Source organism: Alnus glutinosa, chromosome 4 (assembly GCF_958979055.1).
Source record: "Alnus glutinosa chromosome 4, dhAlnGlut1.1, whole genome shotgun sequence".
NCBI lineage: Eukaryota > Viridiplantae > Streptophyta > Magnoliopsida > Fagales > Betulaceae > Alnus > Alnus glutinosa.
The window spans coordinates 8136186-8151033 of NC_084889.1; positions in this window are offsets into that span (position 1 = coordinate 8136186).

Here is a 14848-nt window from a genome sequence, read left to right on the forward strand (position 1 = left end):
CCAAGTATATTGTCCATGACATTTTTCTCTATGTCCATAACATCAAGATTGTACCGAAGCAAATTGTCTTTCCAATACGGCAATCTGAAAAAGATACTTTTCTTCTTCCATATAACATCGGAACTCCCTGCACCCTTCTTCCGCTTCTTCCGTTTCTTCTTCTTACCCGCGATCTCATCCCTAAACGCAACTCCGTCCAACTGTTGGAGGACCTCGTCTCCGCATGTCACAATCGACGCACTGTCAAATTCTTCAGTACCGTCAAATGTTCTCCTGTTCAGCCGCCACAGATGTTCAGCGGCAAATATCTCCTGTGCCCCGTATAGCAAAATTTACATCCGTTCTTTAAGCGTTTAGAACGTGTCGATTGCATACAGCAAGGGCATGCCTTCGCACCCCTGTTAGGCCAACCAGATAAATCTGCATACGCTGGCAAGTCGTTTATTGTCCACATCAACTGGGATCGCATAAAATTTTTTTCCTTCTTTGAAGCATCGAATGTTCGTACCCCTACATTCCACAGTTCATCAACTCATCAATCAATGGCTGAAGGTAAACATCAATATCCATACCTGGTGAGCTCGGTCCAGGAATAACCAGTGACAGGATGAACGACGTCTGTTTCATGCACATCCAAGGTGGCAAATTGTACGGCACAAGCATTACGGGCCATGTGCTGTGGGATGTGCTCATGTTCCCAAATGGATTAAATCCATCTGCTGTCAAACCAAGCCGGACGTTCCTACTCTCTGCCATAAAATCTGGATGTAAAATGTCAAACGATCTCCATGCCTCACCGTCGGCCGGGTGCCTCAATACGCCATCCCTAGTGCGGCCTTCTGCATGCCATCTCATATGGGGCGCAGTATGCTCAGACATGAATAACCTCTGTAACCGTGGGATGAGTGGAAACCACCTCAAGATCTTCACCGGGCATTTTTTTCTCGCTGATATGACATCACCATCCTCATCTATATGTGTATCAGCCCTCCACTTAGATTCTCCACATACGGTACATGAATCTAATTCTTTATTGTCTTTCCAGAATAACATACAGTCATTACGGCACGCCGGAATCTTCTCATACCCCAGACCCATGACACTTAGAAACTTTTTCGCCTCATACATATTATCTGGCAATGTCTCATCGCAAGGAGGCAACAACTGATTGATAAATTCGAGAATGTCTGAAAAAATCTTGTTACTAATACCTCCAACGCACTTCAAATTGTACATGTGTACAGTAGCACTCAATTTACTATGCTTGGTACCAGGGTGAAGGGGCTTCTTGGCCGTCTTTAACAACTCTTGGTACTTCAATGCGTCCCCGCAAGAGGTATCTTCGTCAACTTGTTGCGGATCCGTACTGACGGCTTCATCAACATCGTGCACGCGGAAGGTGTCACGCAACATGGCGTGCATGTCATCATCCTGTTCCACGGCCACACCCCCCTGTTCTGTTACTTCACCATGTTCAATGCTACAGACAGCGGTATCTGTGCCACTGTGGTAACTCGAACACTGACCACGAATAGCGGACCCAGTCGTAGTCTCACCGTGCATATACCACAAATTGTATCCTGGATTCATCCCCCTGCCTCCAGTCAGATGGGCAAGAACGTAATCTGGAGTGTGACGCTGGTTATTTCGACAATACTTGCATGGGCAGTAAATTTTGCCATCGACGGCTGTACAGTTACTAACGGCAGATGCCACAAACGCCCTACACCCGTCGTTATACCGTGTCGTACCCCTACGTGCTGACATCCAAGACTTGTCCATATTTCTCTGTATAGGGTTAAGAGACCGAGACAAATCATACGTCTTACAGTATAAACTTGTAAAAAAATTGTGCATGTCACGCAACATGGCGTGTACAAACTTTTTTTCTTTTAAAGGGTTTAGGGTTTAGGGTTAGGGTTTATTAGGGTTTAGGGTTTAGGGTTAGGGTTTTTTTTTAGAAAGTGTAGGAATTTTTTTTTTATTTTTTTTTTATAAGGGTTTAGGGTTTAAGGTTTGTTAGGGTTTTATTTTATTTTTTTTATAAGGGTTTAGGGTTTAGTGTTTGTTAGGGTTTAGGGTTTAGGGTTTAGGGTTTGTTAGGGTTTGTTAGGGTTTAGGGTTTAGGGATTTAGTTTTTTTTTACAAAGTGTAGGAATTTTTTTTTTGTATAAGGGTTTAGGGTTAGGGTTTGTTAGGATTTAGGGTTTAGGGTTAGTGTTTTTATTTTTTTTTTATTTTTTTTTATAAGGGGTTAGGGTTTAGGGTTTGTTAGGGTTTAGGGTTAGGGTTTGTTAGGGTTTAGGGTTTGTTAGGGTATTTTTTTTAGAAAGTGTAGGATTTTTTTATTTTTTTATTTATTTATTTATTTATTTATTTTTATTTTTTAAGGATTTAGGATTAGGGTTTAGGGTTTAGGGTTTTAGTTTTTTAGGGTTTAGGGTTTAAGGTTAGGGTTTTTGTTTTTAGTGTTAGGTTTTTTTTTTTATAGAAAGTGTAGGATATTTTTTTTTTAGGGTTTGTTAGGGTTTAGGGTTTGGGTATTTTTTTTAGAAAGTGTAGGATTTTATTTTATTTTATTTTATTTTTTTTTAAGGATCTAAAGGATTTAGGATTAGGGTTTAGGGTTTCGGGTTTTACTTTTTTAGGGTTTAGGGTTTAAGGTTAGGGTTTTTGTTTTTAGTGTTAGGGTTTTCTTTTTAGAAAGTGTAGGATATTTTTTTTTTAGGGTTTAGGGTTGAGGGTTTAGGGTTTGTTAGGGTTTAGGGTTTCGAGTTTAGGGTTTAGGGTTTGTTAGGGGTAAGGGTTTAGGGTTAGTGTATTTTTTTTAGAAAGTGTAGGATTTTTTTTTTTTTTTTTTTTTTTTTTTTTTTTTTTTTTTTTTTTTTTTTTTTTTTTTAAGGATCTAGGATTAGGGTTTAGGGTTTAGGGTTTTAGTTTTTTTGGGTTTAGGGTTTAAGGTTAGGGTTTTTGTTTTTAGTGTTAGGGTTTTTTTTAGAAAGTGTAGGATATTTTTTTTTTAGGGTTTAGGGTTTGTTAGGGGTAAGGGTTTAGGGTTTAGGGTTTAGGGTTTGTTAGGGTTTAGGGTTTAGGGTTTTTGTTTTTAGTGTTAGGGTTTTTTTTTTAGAAAGTGTAGGATTTTTTTTTTTAGGGTTTAGGGTTTGTAAGGGTTTAGGGTTTAGGGTTTGTTAGGGTTTGGGGTTTAAGGTTTAGGGTTAGGGTTTTTTTTTTTAGAAAGTGTAGGATTTTTTTTTTAGGGTTTAGGGTTTAGGATTTAGGGTTTAGGGTTTAGGGTAAGGGTTTTTCTTTAGAAAGTGTAGGATTCATAGTTTATTTAAGGGTTTATTATTGTGTTGGTTTTATGGTTATGATTTTAGGATATAAAGTTTAGGGTTGGAGTTTAGGTATTTCTTAAAAAGTAGACGGTCAATTTTAATTTTTTCCTTTTTTATTCAAACCCATTTTTTTTTTTTTCATTTAGTATTTTCAAAAGTGTCATCGTTGGTTTATAACGCTAAACTAATATCGGACATTGTTTGATTTTGTTTCACTAACAAAAAAACTCTGTAATCCATAATAACACATTCAAATATATATATATATATATATAAAACCTCTCAAATAAAAAATTAGGACCAAAAAAATTAAAAACAATAAAAACACAACATGGTAAAAAATTACATGGCTTACAAAAAAATAAAAATACATATAACCCTAAATGACACAAAAATACAAACGCCTACACAAAAAAATTATCAAATGTGTACTAACACAAAAATACATGCAGCATTGTTAAAAACAAAAACACAAAATATAGCAAAACTGAAATACCTAGTCCATAAAAACCCCAAAAAAAAAAAAAAAAAAAACAGAATTATAAGCATTCAAATTACACTAATTCAGCAACATTGCAATAAAAAAATAGAACACAGTCCAAAAATTATTACAATTATCAATCAAGAACAAATAAAAATTATTACAATAAAAATTATTACAATATATATATAGTTAGTACAAATTTACATGTGGAAGAAAAAATGAAATACAACAAATAAGGGGCAAAATACTCACTGCCAAGCTGCCGATTTGTGGATTTAGGGTTCCTTATATATATACCTGCATATTCGGACCAAGTTGTGAAGAAAAAATAAGTTAGCAAATGTATATATATATATATGTTATCAACCGGCCACTGAACAAATCGAGAGAGATAAACACTGACCGGAGCAAATCAAGCTGACGGCCGTGCCAAGCTGCTGGAGAGACGTCCCAGTAGAGAGAGAGAGAGAGAGAGAGAGAGAGAGACAGTCGGTGAGAGAGAGAGTTGCTCATGCGCCGACGGTCACCACGCCAGCCGGCTGAGCTCGACGTACGGGGAGAGAGAGAGAGAGAGAGAGAGAGAGAGAGTGAGAGAGAGAGAGAGAGATCGTAAGAGAAATGGGTAGCTATATATACATATAAAATAATATAATAATTAAAAAAATCAAAAATTTGAAAAAATCGGAAAGAGTTGGCAGGTGGCGTGCGGGAGAAGTCCCGCGCGGCAGACCTGGCCAAACAATTGGAAACGTGTACAAAGTACACGTGTCCAATTGGAGACGTGTATTTCAATACACGTCTCTAATTGTAGTTTTTTTTTAATAAAAAAATATATTATAATTATATATAAAATAATATATGAATAAATATATATATAATTTATTCAAGTAAATACAAATACAAACCCATGCAGCCCTAAATGTATGTACCGTACATATAGCTAAACCCTAAGCACTAAAATTAAACCGTAAACTATAAATTAAAACTAAACCCTAACCCTAAAATTAAACTCTAACACTAAGTATATATACTATATTAAACCCTAAATAAAAACTAAAACTTAACCATAAAATTAAACTCTAACCATAACTGCATATACCAATTGTAGTTTTTTTTTTTAATAAAAAAATATATTATAATTATATATAAAATAATATATGAATAAATATATATATAATTTATTCAAGTAAATACAAATACAAACCCATGCAGTTCTAAATGTACGTACCGTACATATAGCTAAACCCTAAGCGCTAAAACTAAACCGTAAACTATAAATTAAACTAAACCCTAACCCTAAAATTAAACTCTAACACTAAGTATATATACTATATTAAACCTTAAATAAAAACTAAAACTTAACCATAAAATTAAACTCTAACCGTAACTGCATATACCAATTGTAGTTTTTTTTTAATAAAAAAATATATTATAATTATATATAAAATAATATATGAATAAATATATATATAATTTATTCAAGTAAATACAAATACAAACCCATGCAGCCCTAAATGTATGTACCGTACATATAGCTAAACCCTAAGCGCTAAAACTAAACCGTAAACTATAAATTAAAACTAAACACTAACCCTAAAATTAAACTCTAACACTAAGTATATATACTATATTAAACCCTAAATAAAAAATAAAAACTAAAACCTAACCATAAAATTAAACTCTAACCCTAAGTGCATAGACTATATATAGCTATAAACTATAATCCTAAGGGTACGTACTATATATAGTCATAAACCCTAACCCTAATCCTCTGTCCAAAAGTATATATATATATAGCTATAAAACTAAACCCTAAGTAAATGTACTATATATATAGCTATAAATCATAATCCTAAGTATATGTACTATATATATTAGAACAATATAATTTTGAACTGCTCATGATTTAATATATATATTTAAAAGTGTACAATAATAACACATGAAAAATATATTGACATTATTATTCATAAAATGTAAAATCAATTAAATTATAACCCATAGCTTTAAGTGTATATATTATATATACCTATAAACCCTAAAACCTTAACCCTAAGTACATGTACTATACACATAGCTATAAATCATAATCCTAAGTATATGTACTATATATGTACTATATATATCGGAACAATCTAATTTTGAACTGCTCATGATTTAATATATATATTTAAAAGTGTACAATAATAACACATAAAAAATATATTGACATTATTATTCATAAAATGTAAAATCAATTAAATTATAACCCATAGCTTTAAGTGTATATATTATATATACCTATACACCCTAAACCCTAACCCTAACCCTAAGTGTATATACTTATAGCGATAAACCTTAACCCTAAGTATATATACTATATATAGCTATAAACCCTAACCCTAAGTTTATATACTATATATATCGATAAACCCTAACCCTAAGTATGTATACTATATATAGCTATAAATCCTAAGTTTAAGTGTATATATTATATATATATATATATCGGAACAATCTAATTTTGAACTGCTCATGATTTAATATATATATATTTAAAAGTGTACAATAATGACACGTGAAAAATATATTGACATTATTATTCATAAAATGTAAAATCAATTAAATTATAACCCATAGCCCTAAGTGTATATATTATATATACCTATAAACCTTAAAACCCTAATTGTATATACTATATATATCGATAAACCATAATCCTAAGTATATATACTATATAGAGGTATAAACCCTAGCCCTAAGTGTGTATACTATATATAGCTATGAACCCTAACCCTAAGTGTATGTACTATATATAGCCATAAACCCTAAATGTATGTACTATATAAGGGACTAAACTATAAGTATTTAATTCCAATTATAGAATTTACATATAACATATAGCTTTCAAACATAATTTTATGTGTGTAAGCTATGTGCACTGTATTTTCACAGATTTGTATGGTTAATAAGATAAGGAGTTTTTTTTTTTTTTTTTTTTTTTTTTTTTTTTTTTTTTTTTTTTTTTTTCAAAAAATTAACACAACACATTTTTTTTTAATATATATTTGGCAAAAAAATAACAGTTTGACACGTGTATTATTACACGTGTCAAATTGGACACGCGTATTTAATACACGTGTCCAATTGGACACGTGTATTTACTACACGTGTCAAATTGGACACGCGTATTTAATACACGTGTCTAATTGGACACGCGTATTAAATACGCGCGTCCAATTGGACGCGTGTATTTTTACACGCGTCCAAATGGACACGTGTAATAATACACGTGTCCAATTTTGACACGAGTATTTAATACGCGTGTCCAATTGAACACGTGTATTAAATACGCGTGTCCAATTTGACACGTGTAGTAAATACACGTGTCAATTTGTGAATATGGTACAATTAGACACGTGTCTACAGTAACCGGTACTGTAGACACGCGTCCAATTGTAGTGATTTTTGTAGTGTGGAGCGGTGGGGGTGGGGTCATGAAGCGGCCACCGTCGGTTGCTTTCTCTCTCTCTCTCTCTAAGCTTTCTCGTTCTAGGAAGGTGCTAATGTTATCTGGGTCAATAGGTTTTAACTTTTGTTTTGTGGGGTAGCACTTTGTGGGTTTTGTGATTTGAGCTAATGGGGTTATTTGGTTTGGTTGGATTTGAACTGGGTTTGGTTTAAATTTGGGAAATTTTTTGGGTTCTCATTTGGGTACTTATTTTTCTATTATTTGTCTTGTAGCGCTTATGATGATTTGAATGGTTAACGGGGAGTTGTGTAAATGATAGGTTTTCTTTTTGTGCCACTGGGTTTGATTGGTTTAGGTTGATTTCAAATGATTTGTTTAATTCCGGTAAATTGGGCTTTCCTTCTCAAATGTGAATTGGGTTTCTCCTGTTCTTTTATATTTGAGTTGCATGTATTATAATCAGATCATACATTGTCCTGATGTTATTCCAATGTCTATGCTATCCTACAGTTAATTATGATGGTTGTTTGAAATCTGATTGAGGTCAAGTAATCATCAAGTTTATCATTTATAACATGATTTTTAACTTGGCAATGTAGACTTGGACTCCATGGGTTGTTTGTCTGATTTGTGGTTTCTCAGGGTAGTTCTTTAAAGATTTGTGAGTTGTTCTGAGTTTGCTTGTCTCTCTGTTGGTTTGGATATGACCTTTTTTTTGACTTTGCTGGTTATTGCTAAGATCGCCTAGCAAAATGGAAGTATACTTATGCATGTATAATATTATTAGATGTCGTTTGTTCAGAACACGCTATGATCATGAAAAGGACAATCAATTTGTTCTTTTTTCTTTAAATTGATTCCTCTGCAACCAAAGAATGCATTTATGGACATGAGAATACTTTTAGCATTTTTCTGGTGATTGAGATTGGTGAATTATTTTTTGTTACCAGTTTTGCAATGTTTCTCTGCATAATGGCCTTACAGACTTGCAGTTACTCATCTTTAGTACTTTACCCGAAACCTTTGGAATTATATTGTTCAGATTAAAAGAACTACTACATGTTTGTTTTCTGATAATTTTGCCCCAAACCATGTAGTTGATTTTACCGTTTGGGTGCTCCCATATCTTAATTTCTCATGAGATTCTCTTTTTATTCCATTGCCAACATCATATCATTTAAATTGTATTTTGTTAGGGCTGGCAAAAAAATTGACTCCAAAAGTTTCTTGCGAGGGAGAATGCGTCTCTGCAAAGTGGAAATTGCAAGAAGTTGCTGCTGGTTTAGTGCTGTTGTAACCCTTTCATGTTTGGTTTGTATTCTGTTTAGCCAGAGGAAGTAAATTGTTTAGGCCTGTGGAATTCAATAATTCATTGAGTAATTTGATCAAACAACTTGTATATGGTGAAGGCCTACTCGAAGTGTAGTCTTATTTTCATCCAAATTCATTTTCATTTTTACCATCCCATTGTCTCAGTCCCATTTTCAGTTACAATACCATCACAATAATAAATAACCTATCAAGGAGTGGATCAAACTCAAGACACTAAATCAATTTCAAACCTAATGATACAAACAATATTTACAAAGGAAGAGCCGTTCATAATGATACAAATCGCATTTACAAAGGAATAACCGTTTTGCCGTAATTTTATGATCTCTTTAACGTGCAAGAAAAAGTGCATTTTTAATATTGTCTACACAGTGAATACATTGTTTGCATTTAACTCGTTAAAAGCATGTTTCTCCTCCAGCATAAATTTTCAATTCTAGCTTACGAGCATTTGGTTTAGTGCAGCTTAGGGTTTTAGCTGTAACAAGCTTATATGTGGTTTAGTGCCTCAAGTTTGTTCTAGTGCAACTTTTTTGTAAGCAGATTTCAAGATCATTCCGATAAATACTCTATTTTAGATCATTGCCAAATTAATAATATTCAAGATTCTCGAGCACTTCCGGCAGCAGATCCAGATCTAGAAAATGTGGGATTTTTGTTCAAGTTTGAGTCACGTGAAAAGATCATAATTTCCTTTGTTCTTCTTTACTCCAAAGCCATTGAAGCCTTCAAATTTGATGAGAAAGTCTCCATCGCCATATTTCATTTGCAAAGTTCTCCACCATTTTTCTAACGCCATCTATGCTTTAAGACAACCACATTCACATCATCGGTAGTGAAGAACTGAAATACAAACGAATTCAAAGATTGAACCTCTGTTTCCTGTAATTTCTTTATCTTCCACCTTGTTTTAAAGACCCACCAATCATATTCACAAAACATATCCCTCCTAATTTCCAATTTCTTCACGAAAATAGGTTCTGATTTGCTCAACTTCACTTGGCTTGGTTGAGGAATTTCGTCGAATGGGTGGCGGTTCACAAGGATAACTGCATTCTCGAAGATCAATGGTGGCTTCTTGAAGATCACAGTTTCGATCACGGTGGAAAAATTTAAAGCTTCGATCTTTGGAGAAGGGTCAACAAACTCATCGTTAATTTCTTCTTCAGCTGATTCCACATGAGTCTCGGAAGCCACATAAGCGTTCTTGATTTGCTCCTTTTTTTCTTCAGAAAATTTGTTTATGCCATCCTCCAAAATTTCAGGTTCTTGAAAATCCCTGATTTCTCTTCTCCCTTCTGTAACTTCATCTTCATATTCTTCTGCAAGTCGCCTCCCTTCCTTAAGTTTTCCAATGCTTTCTAACAATTTGCGGGAGTCTTTTTTTTTTTTTTTTTTTTTTTTTTTTTGCAAAATCGCATGACACTTTTCCAATTCGCGGGCCACCTGGCGGTAGTTCTCCTTCACTTCCTTCATCCCTTGGCGGAATTCCTCATCAGATTGCCACATTTGTAGCATTTTTTGTTTTCTCTACCACTCTTGTGAAAATCTTGCTTGAATGGCATCCAAGAAATCTTCCCATCTATTTCTTGACTTGCATGTATTCTTGAACCAGAGATTAATGCCTCTCCTCTCATATGGAACGAGGCTAGGTACACTCTTGCATACATAGGTGATCGGTGATAGTAGAAGATTTGGTTTGTTCTGCGTATCCAAGCGGAAACATTGTACCCATCAAAACCAGGAAGTTCTTGATGCAACTTTTGATCTGCTTCACGTAGTCTTTGATCTTCTTCCTGTTCTTCTTGTATTTCTTTTCGGAATTGGTACTTCAATTTTCTAATAAATGATTTCCAATTTCCAACCAACCCAAACAGATCGAGGTCCCAAAACCAAATGGCAGCTTCCTCCTTCATGTGATATATATGCAACAATGGGAAATCGGTCCCAAACTGGAATCCCATAATATTGAAAGAACTTGTTTGCCATACGAAGCCATGAATTCAGATTTTTACCTGTAAATTAAAGGTTGGAAATTTCATTTTGTTCGAGCTGTCTTCTCTGTTTCGGACTAGCAACGTCCTAAAGAAATTTTGATATTCTTCTTCCATTGTAGGAACGTAGGGCTTTCATACCACTTGTAATGTGCTTCCTTGTCTTTCAGATATTTTCTATGATAAAGATGGAAATGGATATGAAATTTGAATATAATGGTGACTGAATGTAAAAGATGGATGATGAATAAGATAGGGCAATTCGAGAAGCCCAAGAACTCCGATGGTTGATTCGAGAACAACTAATCTTCCAAGAAACATTTCACTGCATGATTCTTTTCATAATTCTTTTGATTCGTATACAATCTTTTATTAATGCCTAAGAGCATCTCTATCAGTTAAAGTTAAAGTAGCTACTCAAAAACTACAAATATCTACTTTAACTACTCATTTTCTTAAAGACACTCCAACAATATTTTCTATTCTACTCTTCATTTTTTTTTTTTGTTTTCTCTTACTCTCTGGTCTTCCCCAACCCCCAACCCCAGCCCGTCTCATTTCTTTGAGTATTCGGACCTAGCAAAATGGAAGGAATCCCAACAGAGCCGAAGTCGAGAGATCGGTGTAGTTGACGGAGTCAAGGATCTGCGATGAGGATTGGCGAGCGTCGAGATGATAGGCGACGAGGAACCAAAACCTGGACGAGTCGAGGATCTGGCGGGCCCCGGCAGTGACGATGCAGAGATCGGATCTGACGGTGACAGTGTAGTCGACGGAGGTGTGGATTTTGGTGTTGGAAAGGAAGGCAACAATGTGCTGGAGGTCGAACATCTCGCCGCGAAGCTTGTCAGGCTTGGTGTCGACAAGGACGAGCTCATCGGCGAGGTCTTGGGTGAGAACGACGACGTTGCTGGGGACGGAGGAAAGAAGGGCAGCGGTGGTGGAGAGGGAAGGGGTTGGTGGTGTTGACCGAGAGGGATGGAGGAAAGAAGTGCATCACGACGGAGAGTGACCGAGAGGGACAGAGAGGGAGAGTGGGAAAGTGAGAAAATATTAATAAATTTTTTTTGTAGTGTTGAACAGTGAATAGGCAACATTGCTTATTCACTGTTCACTGTTAATGAAAAACGGCTAAAGAGGCTAATCTGCTGGAGAGGAAAAAAGGGCCAAAATAATCAAATTTGACTATTTTGGCTAAAATATAGCTATGTTGGAGATGCTCTAATATAGACTCAATTAACTATGGGCCAAACTACTATTATTTAGCCCAACTAACTATTCAATTATAAACCCAAGCCCAAAGGCCTTAACTTAATATCCCTTACACCACCTTGGACTACATTCAATCTGCTAATGGAAAGTTCGGACTTGGTTTCTTTTCAATAGAAAACTCAACCAAGCATTACGTGGTTATATTCTACACAGCAACACATTCTACACGAATAATATTCGTTATGAAGATGTAGTTTGGGTTGCAAACAGGGAGCACCCATTCTCAAATCTCTCTGCTGCTCTTACCTTCGAGCCTGATGGGAATCTTGCAATATCCGATGGCAGATCGTTGCACCTTCTGACTAACACTTTAGGTGGCAACAATACCTTTGCCAGGCTAATAGATACAGGTAATCTTAATTGTATTGACAAACTCAGCCTCAGGTAGTTTGTGACAAACTCAGCCTCAGGTAGTTACTGACACTCTTTTGGCCGGAATGAAGTTTAAAGATGATTAGATAGGATGGTCATTAACATCATGGAAAAGTAATGAAGACCCTGCTCGGTCTTGGTCTTTTCTCTCTGCATCTGGGTTCTCGGAAAGAACTAATCTTAATGAAGGGGTCCGAACTATTGAATTACCGATTTCTGTTCTACAAGATAAGGCATCAGATCTAAAGCAGGTAGAAGACCAAGTTCAAAATTGTAAAAGATAACAGTATTTTTAAGATTCAAATGTTTTAGTTGTAATTCAAATATTTGTAACAACCTCATCTAAAGATGAGGCTCTCACTTTTTGTAATTCAACTTGATATACATTTTTTGTATAGATTATAAAAAGAAGAAAATACAGAGTCCTTTGTTGTGGAATTACAAATCAAATTCTGTTTTCTTATATAGTATCAGAGCCTTAACGACTAACGTCAAATTTTTTGCCAATTTTTTTTTTCTCAAACTATGTCTACTGAAACACCTGTTTCAACTCCACCAACCCAACCTCCTTCTGTTGTAGCTCCCAATCTTACCCAAATTTCAATTCCAAAGCTCCAATGTGATAACTATCCCATATGGACCTTTGTCATTGTTCCATTCTTGGAGGGGAATAATTTCTATGGGTATGTCACTGGTGATCTACCATGTCCTCCAAAATTCTTGCCGTCTACATCAACTACTTCTAGAGTTGAGAATCCAACTTACACATCCTGGTATCAACAGGATAAACTCATCATGAGTGCTATCATTTCATCACTCTTTGTGGAGATTTTGATGATCAAACTGTCTACTGAAGTACTGTTGGAGGGTTACAATATTTGTCAATAACACGGCCAGATATCGCTTTTGCTGTAAACAAGGTTTTCCAATTTTCTCATGATCCCCGTGATGTGCATTGGACAGCTGCAAAAAGAATCCTCCGCTATTTGAAAAATACAATTTCCTATGGGTTTCTCATTCGTCCCAGTTCATCTACCCAACTTGTTGCCTTTTCTAATGCTGACTGGGCAGGCTGTCCAGATGACAGAAAAATCTACATCAGGATATTGCACTTTCCTTGGTTGCAACCTATTATTATGGGCATCTAAGAAGCAACCTACTATTTCAAGATCAAGCACAGAGTCTGAATACAAAGCTTTAGCAAATGCTACTGCAGAATTAATGTGGATCCAGTCTTTGATAAAGGAGCTTGGGGTATTTCTAAAATCACCTCCTACGTTATATTGTGATAATATTGGTGCAACATATTCGACGTCTAACCCCATTTATCACGAGCGCACAAAACACATTGAAATTGATTATCATTTTGTGCCGCACCGAGTGGCTCAAAAATCACTAATGGTTAAGTTCTTTCCCAGCAAGGATCAACTCGCAGATGTTCTCACAAAACCCTTGGTTTCAACTAGATTTGAATTTCTTCGTACCAATCTTAACGTTTGTTCCCATCCGTTACGATTGAAGGGGCATATTGGATTACCGATTTCTGTTCCACAAGATAAGGCATCAGATCTAAAGCAGGTAGAAGACCAAGTTCAAAATTGCAAAAGATAACAGTATTTTTAAGATTCAAATGTTTTAGTTGTAATTCAAATATTTGTAACAACCTCATCTAAAGATGAGGCTCTCACTTTTTTTGTATAGATTATAAATAGAAGAAAAGACGGAGTCCTCTATTGTGGAATTACAATTCAAATTCTGTTTTCTTATACGAACCATACTGGACTAGTCCACTCATTGGTCAGCTAGCTGATATATTCGACATTTATGGGGACTACATTTCTTACAATACTAGTAATAATCATCCTTCTGAGTTTAGAAGATCTAGTGGCATTGAATGTAAACGGGGAGCTTCGACTGCTGACAATATTATCAAGAGTAATGATTCACTACCACCTAAATATACAACTTTTTACCACCTTGTCTATGTGGCAAGGTGGTCCCTCACCTTAATTTATTTTTAAAAAATTAAAAGAGTAATGATTCACTACCACCTAAATATACAACTTTTCACCACCTTGTCTATGTGGCAAGATGGTCCCCCACTTTAATTTATTTTTAAAAAATAAAAAAACTTAAAAAGTAGTGGGAGACCACCTTGCCACATAGGCAAGGTGGTGAAAAATTGTATATTTAGGTGGCATTGAATCATTATTCAAATTAAAAAACTCAAAAAGTAGTGGGGGACCACCTTGCCACATAGGCAAGGTGGTGAAAAGTTGTATATTTAGGTGGTAGTGAATCATTACTCTATTGTCAAACAGTTTCAAATCTTCTTTGAAAATAAGTTATCTGAATGGTGCAACTGTTTTAATTATAAAAGGCCGATAACATTTGAAAATCCGGCCAAGAAAACCATCAATTTTGCTATTACTTGGTACTTTGAACTCATTTGAAGATTTAGATATCTATGGTGCCATTGAAAGGGCTAGACCATATTAGCACATCATATATATATATTTCCATAGATTAAGGGCGAAGATGAAAGGCTCCTAAACAATTTTTAACTTCAGTTTTTTAATTAATCAACACAAGAGAAATCATATATTTT